Here is a 9,222-nt window from a genome sequence, read left to right as displayed (position 1 = left end):
TGTTTGATTCTGCTTTGGTCATCATATCTAATGCAGATCTGTTTTGCCGAAAGTCATACTGATTTTTATGCAAGATGTTATGTGACTCAAGAAACCAGGTGAGGCGCTTTAGAACCATTTTCTCCAGTGTTTTCCCCAAACAACTAGTTAAGGAAATTGGACGATAATTTCCTGGATTAGAGAGGTCTTTTCCTGGTTTAGGGATGGCTAATACAAATGAATGGTTCCAAGAGCGCATATGAATATCTTCCTCAAAAATTCTGTTAAAAAAATATTAAAAGAATTTGTAAAGCAGTACCATTCAAGTGTTTTAGCATAATATAAAATATACCATCAGGGCCAGCTGCACTATTGGGTGATCTGTTAAGAGCATCCGTTAACACGGATATAGTAAAAGGCTGATTATATGGAAGAGACAGACCGGTGTTGAAATTTAACTTATACTTTTCTGCTACCACTTTAATTTGTTGGAATGAAGTATCATATGATTTAAGGGCACAAAAGGTGATATAGTTGTACACGTTGGCACTAATGATATCAAGAGTAAGAGACCGGCGGAATTACTTAACAAGTACAGGTCACTGTTGAAAAAAAACCGTGAAGTACGGTTGAATTTGAAAGTGTCTGCAATTCTGCCCAGACACGATAGGAAGGAATATATGACGAGAGCCTTGTCGATCAATTTGGCCCAGGAAAGATTGTGCAAGGCTCAAGGGGTAGAATTTTTTTTCAGCCTGGAATGTACTTGTTAACAAGAGAGACTGCTTCTACAGGGACGGGATACACTTAAATAGAAAGGGTGCAAGAATGTTTGCTGATTCTATCGAGGCAGTGTTTGGTGGGTCGGAAAACTGCTAGCTTGGGGGGGGGGAGACAAAGACTAATAGATTAACAGTAGCCACTGGCAGAGGTGAAAGAGATTCTTGCACTGCTTCTATTGGAATGAGCAGAAGCCTGAAAAACAAGATGCAGGATATTTCAGAGACTGCTGGAAGTCATTGCAGTACAAGTAAACACATGGGTTGTGTTAGGGTAGATAAGAATAGGAACAGGTGCATGTATACTTGCGAGTACACCAATGCTAGGTGTTTAGTAAATAAATTTGATGAATTTGAGGTATTGCTCAAAACATCAAAGGCAGATATTGTTGGGATATCAGAGACGTGGTGTCACACAGAAATAAGGGATGCAGAACTGCAATTTGGGGAGTACAACGTCTACAGAAAGGACAGACAGGATAGGAAGGGGGGAGGGGTTATGCTATTAGTTAAAAAACACATAAAATCCAAGGAAGTGAAGCCAGTCGACATCGATGGACAGGGCAGTGTCGAGTCAGTTTGGTGTGACATAGGCATAAGTAAATCAAAATTGAGAGTAGGAGTGTGCTATAGGCCTAATGACTCTGATGAGTATAATAAGATACTGTACAGGGAAATAGAATGGGCCAGTAAATCAGAGAGTCTTATAATGGAGGATTTTAATTTCCCAGATATTGACTGGAATTTGTGGGTTGGTCACTCACACACGAGGAAGGCTTTTGTGGATTTATTGGATGATTGTTTTCTACATCAGCATGTTCGGGAGACAACTAGAGGGAGTAATACTCTTGATTTGATTATCAGTAGTGATTCTTCATGCATTAAGAATCTGCAGATAAAGGAACCACTAGGCAGCAGTGATCAGTGTGCTGAAGTGGGATTTACTCAAAGAGGTAACTACCATCAGGGGTAAAGGAAAGGGTTATTCTTTTCGTAAAGGCGACTACGATGGTCTGAGACAGTATTTAAATTCTATACAGTGGGACCAACTGATGATGTTACCAACAGCAAATTCAAAATGGGAAGCATTCAAGGAACTAATCTTGGAAGCTACCAGGCTTTACATACCAACCAAGAAATATTGTTCAAGGTTCAGGCCAAAATGGTTGTCAGATGAACTAATGAGACATATGGCAGACAAGAAAAATGCATGGGATACTTACAAACTAATGGGTGACATGGAAGCCTATGATAGATATGTTGGTCTGTAACCAAGTCACAAAGGAGATTAGGCAGGCAAAGGCAGATTATGAGAAATCCTTGGCAAAGAATGCAAAGAAAAACAGAAAAGAGTTCTTTACCTATTTAAACTCAAGAAGGAAAGGGATGAATCAGATTGGTCCACTGGATGTTGATGGTTCAACTGTTGAGGATTCTGCTCAGATGGCTAACAATCTAAACGAATATTTTGCATCTACATTCACACATGAGGAGTTATTCAGGAAGGGGAATGTCGTAGGTGAAGTAAACATTGGCAGTGAGCTAGATGATTTTCTAATAACTGAGTGGAAAGTGGAGGAGAGATTGTTGAGGATAAACATAAAAAAGGCACCCGGGGTGGATGGGATCTATCCAGTTATATTAAAGGAGGCAGCAAAGGAAGTAAGCAAATCCCTAGCCATAATTATGAGAGCTTCTTTGGACTCAGGGGAGGTACCCATAGACTGGAGATGTGCAAATGTAACCCCAATTCACAAAGGAGGATCAAAGGCTGACACAAGTAATTATAGACCTGTTAGTTTAACTTCAGTTCCAGGAAAATTAATGAAGGCACTAGTTAAAGAAGCACTGCAGGATCATCTGGACAAGAATTCAGTTATATCTCAGACACAGCATGGTTTTGTTAAGGGCAGGTCTTGTCTGACCAATTTGATTGGATACTATGATGTAGTCACAAAAGAACTGGATGCAGGGAATAACTTTGATATTATATATTTGGATCTTAGAAAGGCTTTTGATACTGTTGCGCATGGAAGACTGCTGCACAAATTGGAGAAGTGTGGCATTGGAGGCAAATTGCTGCTATGGATAAAGGGATGGTTGAGTGGCAGAAGACAGAGAGTGGTAATCAATGGACACTGCTCAACGTGGACTAATGTTATTAGTGGAGTTCCTCAGGGTTCAGTGTTGGGTCCATTGTTGTTTTCTGTATTTATAAATGATATTGATGATGGTATATCAGGCTTAATGTTCAAGTTTGCAGACGATACAAAGGTTGGCAGGGTTGTTAAGGACACTACTGATGCTATGCTGCTGCAATAGGATCTGGAAAGATTGAGCAGATGGGCTGAGAGGTGGCAAATGAAGTTTAACATTGACAAATGTAAAGTACTACATATGGGAAACAGTAACCCCAGATCAACGTATCAACTCAGTGGTACTACGCTGACAGTGGTGGAGAATGAAAAGGACCTGGGGGTAATTGTGCAGGCAGATATGAAGTTCTCTGAGTAGTGCAGACGAGCTGCAAGAGTAGCTCATGGTGTCTTGTCAATGATATACAGGAATTTTTCTAGCAGGGACAGGGATGTGATTGTTCCCTCGTATAAGGCATTGGTCAGGCCACACCTTGAATACTGTATACAGGTCTGGAGGCCTCATTTCAAGAAGGATGTAGAGCTGCTGCAACGAGTACAGAGAAGGGCAACAAGATTAGTGAATGGAACAAAGGGGTGCTCTTACGAAGAAAGGCTTAAGTTTTGCAAATTACAGTGTCTGGAGACTAGGCACCATCGAGGTGATCTGATAGAGGTGTATAAAGCCTTGAATGGTTTAAGCATGCTCAATGCTGATGGGATTCTTCCTCTTGCTCAGAATAATCACCTGAGGGGGCATAAATTCAAATTGGGGAAGGACGGATGTCGGATAGATGTGCGGAAATTTGCCTTTAGCCAGCGGGCAGTTGGTTTGTGGAATAGACTTCCATCACTTGTTGTTGAAGTTGATAGCCTAAACAAATTTAAGGCTCAGCTGGATAGGTATTTCGAACGAACGGAGGGGTGAAATGGGAGTAGTGGTTGTGTTTTTTTTTTTCTTTTTTTTGGCTGATGCTGAATAAGCTTGCTTTCTTGCATCATATGCCTCTACTAATGCTATTGCTAATGCTAATGAATTTGCTGCTGAAATTTTTGCAAAGGCTTTAGCAAAAGCGTTTGCAATGTCTTTGGAGGAAGACAGTTCCTGTCCATTGCAGGTCAATATTGGAGAGGATGACAATGGATATTTGCCATTCAGATGTTGGATTTTCCTCCAGATTAATCTAGTATCGGTGTTTTTGTTGATAGTGGAAGCGAACTGTATCCAGGAATCTTTTTTGGCTTTCCTTTTATTTGTCGTGATTTACCATTTAGTTTCTTGTAATTTATAAGGTTAATAATAGTGGGATGCTTGCGGAAGATATTCCAAGCTTTGTTCTTTTCTTTTTTTGCTCTATTACATTCACCATTCCACCAGTAGTTTTTGCACCTGCGTGGATGAGTCGACGACTGAGGAATAGCTTTTTCAGCTGCTGCTAGTATCCGTTTAGTAATATGGTCATTAGCTTCATCTATTGACTGGTTTAGAATGAAGTTTTTATCTAAAACTGTACTTGAGGAAAATTTTTCCAAGTTTGCCTTTGTAAATTTCCATCTTCTGCGAGTTTCCGGATAGGTGGTGGGGGTGGTTTGGAATTTACAAGTAATTGGAAGATGATCACTATTGTGGGGATTATCCAATACCGCCCAATGTATACTTGGGTACAGAGCAGGGGAGCAGATAGACAGATCTATGGCTGAAGTATTTCCTGAGGGAAAATGAACATGAGTATGTGCACCGGTGTTCAGCAGAGTTAGATTTTGTTTGTCCGGTAATGTTTCTATTAGCTGCCCTCTTTTATCCATATGGAGACTTTCCCATAACGGGTGGTGTCCATTAAAATCCCCCATCAAACAAAAAGGATTCTAAGTCCAAACCAGCATGGCTTCCGGAGAAGAAGATCTACACTTGATCTCATTATCAAAGCAGAAACAAATATCCGGAACGCTTTCCTCAGAAACGAGCACCTAGTCATGATATTCGTTGACATAGAGAAAGCCTTCGATACAACTTGGGGTTTTGGGATTCTTCAGGACTTACATAAATGTGGACTTCGGGGTCATCTGCTGATATTCATTAAAATTTTTCTAGGCAATAGATCATTTCAAGTCCGATTCCATTCATCATTGTCTCGAGCATATGTACAAGAAGAGGGAGTTCCCCAAGGTTCAGTGTTGAGCGCCACACTCTTTGCCATTAGGATTGATGCCATAACCAAGTGTATACCTAATATAGTTGACGCATACTTATATACTGACGATCTTGCCATTTCATGTCACTCTCAAAATATGCGACTAATTGAAAGACAACTACAAGTTACCATTAACAAAATAGTCTCTTGGGCCAAAAACAACGGATATCGACTTTCTAAACCAAAAACAACTGCCGTACATTTCTGTTCCAAACATTCTTTACATCCTGATCCAGACCTACAGTTAGATTCTCATCGTATTACTTTCCAGCCTAGTATTAGATTCCTTGGTGTAATTTTTGATAAAAAATTAAACTTCCTGGAGCATATAAAACATATCCGTACAAGTTGTCTTAGAAAACTAAATCTTCTGAGAGTAATTTCTTCCATGTCATGGGGCGCAGATCGCTACGTGTTGCTACAGCTATATCGATCGCTGATTAGATCCAGGTTAGACTATGGTCTCCTGCATATGACTCGGCCAGACCGAGTGCACTTAAATGGCTCGATCCTGTACATCATAGTGCCCTACGAGTTGCACTGGGGGCTTTTCGTACTTCACCAATCTTAAGTCTATATACCGAAGCCTATGAGCCACCACTACATCTTCGACGACAAGTTCTGTTACTAAATTACGCAGCCAAAATCAGCAGTCTTCCACATCATCCCATATGGCAATATCTCTTCATGCCCAAATGGAGTAAACTTTATGAAAGTAAACCCCAGCTCAATAAACCATCTGGAATTAGGCTTCACACTCTTATCACAAGCTGGGATCTGAATTTCACTAACATACTTCAGGATACTAGCATGGAAATCCAGCCATGGCAAATGCCCCCGATACATATTGATAGACGCTTTCAGCAATGGGGAAAGAATAACCTTCCAGATTCCAACATTAGGCATATTCATATGACACACTCCTCTGAGTTTAGCACTTCCATTCAAATATATACAGATGGATCCAAAATTGATAGTAAAGTTGGTACCGCTGTAGTATTACCAAATGTCACCATCTCCAGACAGCTTCCATCTGAATGCAGTACTTATACCTCAGAATTATACGGTATTGTTCTAGCCCTAGAGAATATCAAAGAAGACTCGTATACCAAATCCATCATATATACGGACTCGTTAAGTGCTGTTAATGCTTTACAGTGTAAATTCTTCCCTAGTTATCCGCTGGTACAAAAAATTTGGGCACAGCTACTAGAACTTCACGGACATGGACAGCAAGTAATATTTTGTTGGATCCCTGGACATGTTGGAATACCAGGAAATGAGCAGGCAGATTTAGCTGCTAAATGTGCTACAAATGTGATACCGTCTAATTTCAGGACTCCTTATATTGACCATAAATCCATTTTGAAACAGATGTATAAACGAGAGTGGACACGCATGTGGCAAGGTCAAGCAAATAATAAACTTCTTGAAATCAAAAGAGAACCCAAACAATGGCAATCCAGTCTGAGACGAAACAGAAAGGAAGAAACCATCCTGGCCAGATTACGCATTGGTCATACATTCCTCACTCATAGCTACCTACTAACAAAAGATGATCCTCCACAATGCAGTAACTGCTTATGCACATTAACAGTAAAACATATTATCCTCCTGGAATGCCCGTTATATCTGAAAGAACGGAAAACTGCTTTCTTCTCTCATTTTCATAACTTCAGCCTGTTATCATTACAGAGTGTTCTACGAGATCGTGAGGATATTGATGACATTTTTCTCTTTCTAAAATTGATAAATAAATATCACAATATATGAGTCATATCACTCGTAAGACAATCGAGAAAGATATTAGACAGTAATCAGTGCATTATAGCCTAAGCTGCTGATGCACCAACAAATTTAACAACAACAACAACAACAACAAACAAAAAGGAGGTGGTATCTGGGCAAGGAGCTCATCAAAGTGTCGGAGTATATACGTTTGGTTTGGTGGAAGATAAATAGAAACAAGAGATAAAGATATTCCAATTTCAATTCTTACAGCAACAACTTCTAAATTAGTTTTTAAGGGGATTTGTCTGGACGGATTAGTAACGGATACCAAAACCGCTACACCTCCATGGGCTGCAGTTGCTGTATTCCTGTCACGCCTGTACAAAATATATTTCTTTATTGAGGGAGTCACTTGTGGAGATAAAAATGTTTCCTGTAAACAAATGCCTGCTGGATTGAAATCTCGGATTAGGTCATGACGTTCATCTGTATTAGTACGTAGCCCTCGACAATTCCATTGTAAAATGCGCTTCATTATTTAGTTTTAGTGGTAGGATGATCCGGTTGCCTTTTAGAGGCAGTAGGCTTATTACGATCTATTTTAATTTTATCTTTTTTAGGAAAGGTAGGCCGTCCAGTGTCCATATCTTCTTCAGCATGAATTTCTAATATAGGTTCTTGTTGAGTTTTGTCATCTGTATCCATTTCTGCAGTATTAATTTGGGTTTTAGTAAAAGATTCAGCATTTGTCATCCTGGTCTCACTTTGTGACGATGCCACTTGTGGTGGGGATGGAAATTGGGGTATTACAAGTCTGGTCTCTGTTGTTTTCGTCTGTTTACTCGATCAAATGCTTTTTCATAATCTATAAATGCAAAATGCGTGTACTCAGTTTCGTGATTCGAAGCTCAGCAGCAGCTATTGCTTGGATTGTACTCTGTTGAGCCTTCGTCGTTATTTCTGTTAAGATTTTGTTCCTCTTAAGAATTTATTGTTCTATTTTCCTTAAATTGTGTTACATACCTTTTCCTTGGTGTTCCTCTTCTTCTTTCCTCATCCATCATTCCCTCTAAGATACTTTTGTTTTATCCGTATTCCTGTAATGGCTGTATTTCAATCGCTAAACTAATCGTCGCAAAGGGGAACCGAATGGTTTCTAAATTAAACTCCTTTCGTTTTCTATTATTTGTTTTAATAGAAAAAGATTATCTGTAGATGATCTTCCTTTTCTGAATCCTGCCTGTTCTTCTATTAATCAGAGCTAATTTTAACTCTATCATTTAGCTATACACGTTATATATGTTTGAATGAATTATCACAAATATTAGTACGCTAATCCCTCTAATATCCTTTGTATCATTTCTGTTTCCTTTTTTAAATACTGAATTAATTTTTGCTATCTTCCATTCTTCTGGTATTTTATATTGTTCCCAACATTTATTAAATAAATTTAGAATCCTGTCTCTTAAAAAACTTCCCCATACTTGATCAGTTCTGCATTTATACCATCCATTCCTACTGCTTTCCTATTTTTTGTAGCTTTCAATGTCTTTTCCAGTTCTTCCTTCGTTATCGGATCTATTTCTTTATTCTCATTTGTCCTGTGTTTTCTATATATTTAAGATACAGGGAGTTCTCGACTTTGAGGTAATTCGTTCCTAGCGCGCGCTCGTAAAGCGGGAATTTATTTCCCATAGACATAATGTTAAAAATAGGGGTTACGTTATCAACAATGAAATTAGTTAGCTAATTAGTTTATGTTTAAACAATGACTGATTTTTCCAAAGAAATGAAAACGTAGCCTGTAAAATCAAGTAAATTAAAATAATAGAGAAATTATTTATGACTTATAAATTTTGAAGAATGTTTGAAGGCCGCCGTAGCCTAGTGGTGAGGCGCGCGGGTGCATAAGTACACGTGCCTTGAGTGACCGGGGTTCAAGCCCGTGACTGCTGAATACGGTGCTGTTTCTTGTATTCTGTGTATCTTGTAAACTCCTCTGACCGTTTGGTTGTCCCGGAGTATAAACAGAAAATTTATTTATTTTATTCTTCATCATCGACTAAATGCGCACTCGTTGATCACTCATTATTGGCTTGGCACTCGGTTTGTTGCACAAGGAATCGTCTTCTTCAGAAATGCTACAAGAGGCGTTTATTTCCAAGCTAATCTTCTCTTTTCTTTTCTTTATAAAATTCAATAGCCTGCATAAGTATTTTTTAACGGAACGCACAAATTGCAACTAACACGAATTGTACGGAGTAACAAGTTTAGGAAGCTTAAAAAAAAAAAAAAAAGAATGAAGAGAAGATTCTGAAAATAATTTTTTTTATATGATTGAAGGTTCCATGGAAGTGTAAACACATTTTACCATAATAACCCACAGAATTCCAGCTGTCGGTATTA

The sequence above is a fragment of the Mastigoproctus giganteus genome, chromosome 8 (genome assembly GCF_048544385.1).
Source record: "Mastigoproctus giganteus isolate SK-2022 chromosome 8, ASM4854438v1, whole genome shotgun sequence".
In the NCBI taxonomy this organism is placed as follows: domain Eukaryota; kingdom Metazoa; phylum Arthropoda; class Arachnida; order Uropygi; family Thelyphonidae; genus Mastigoproctus; species Mastigoproctus giganteus.
This window is presented reverse-complemented; position numbering follows the sequence as displayed.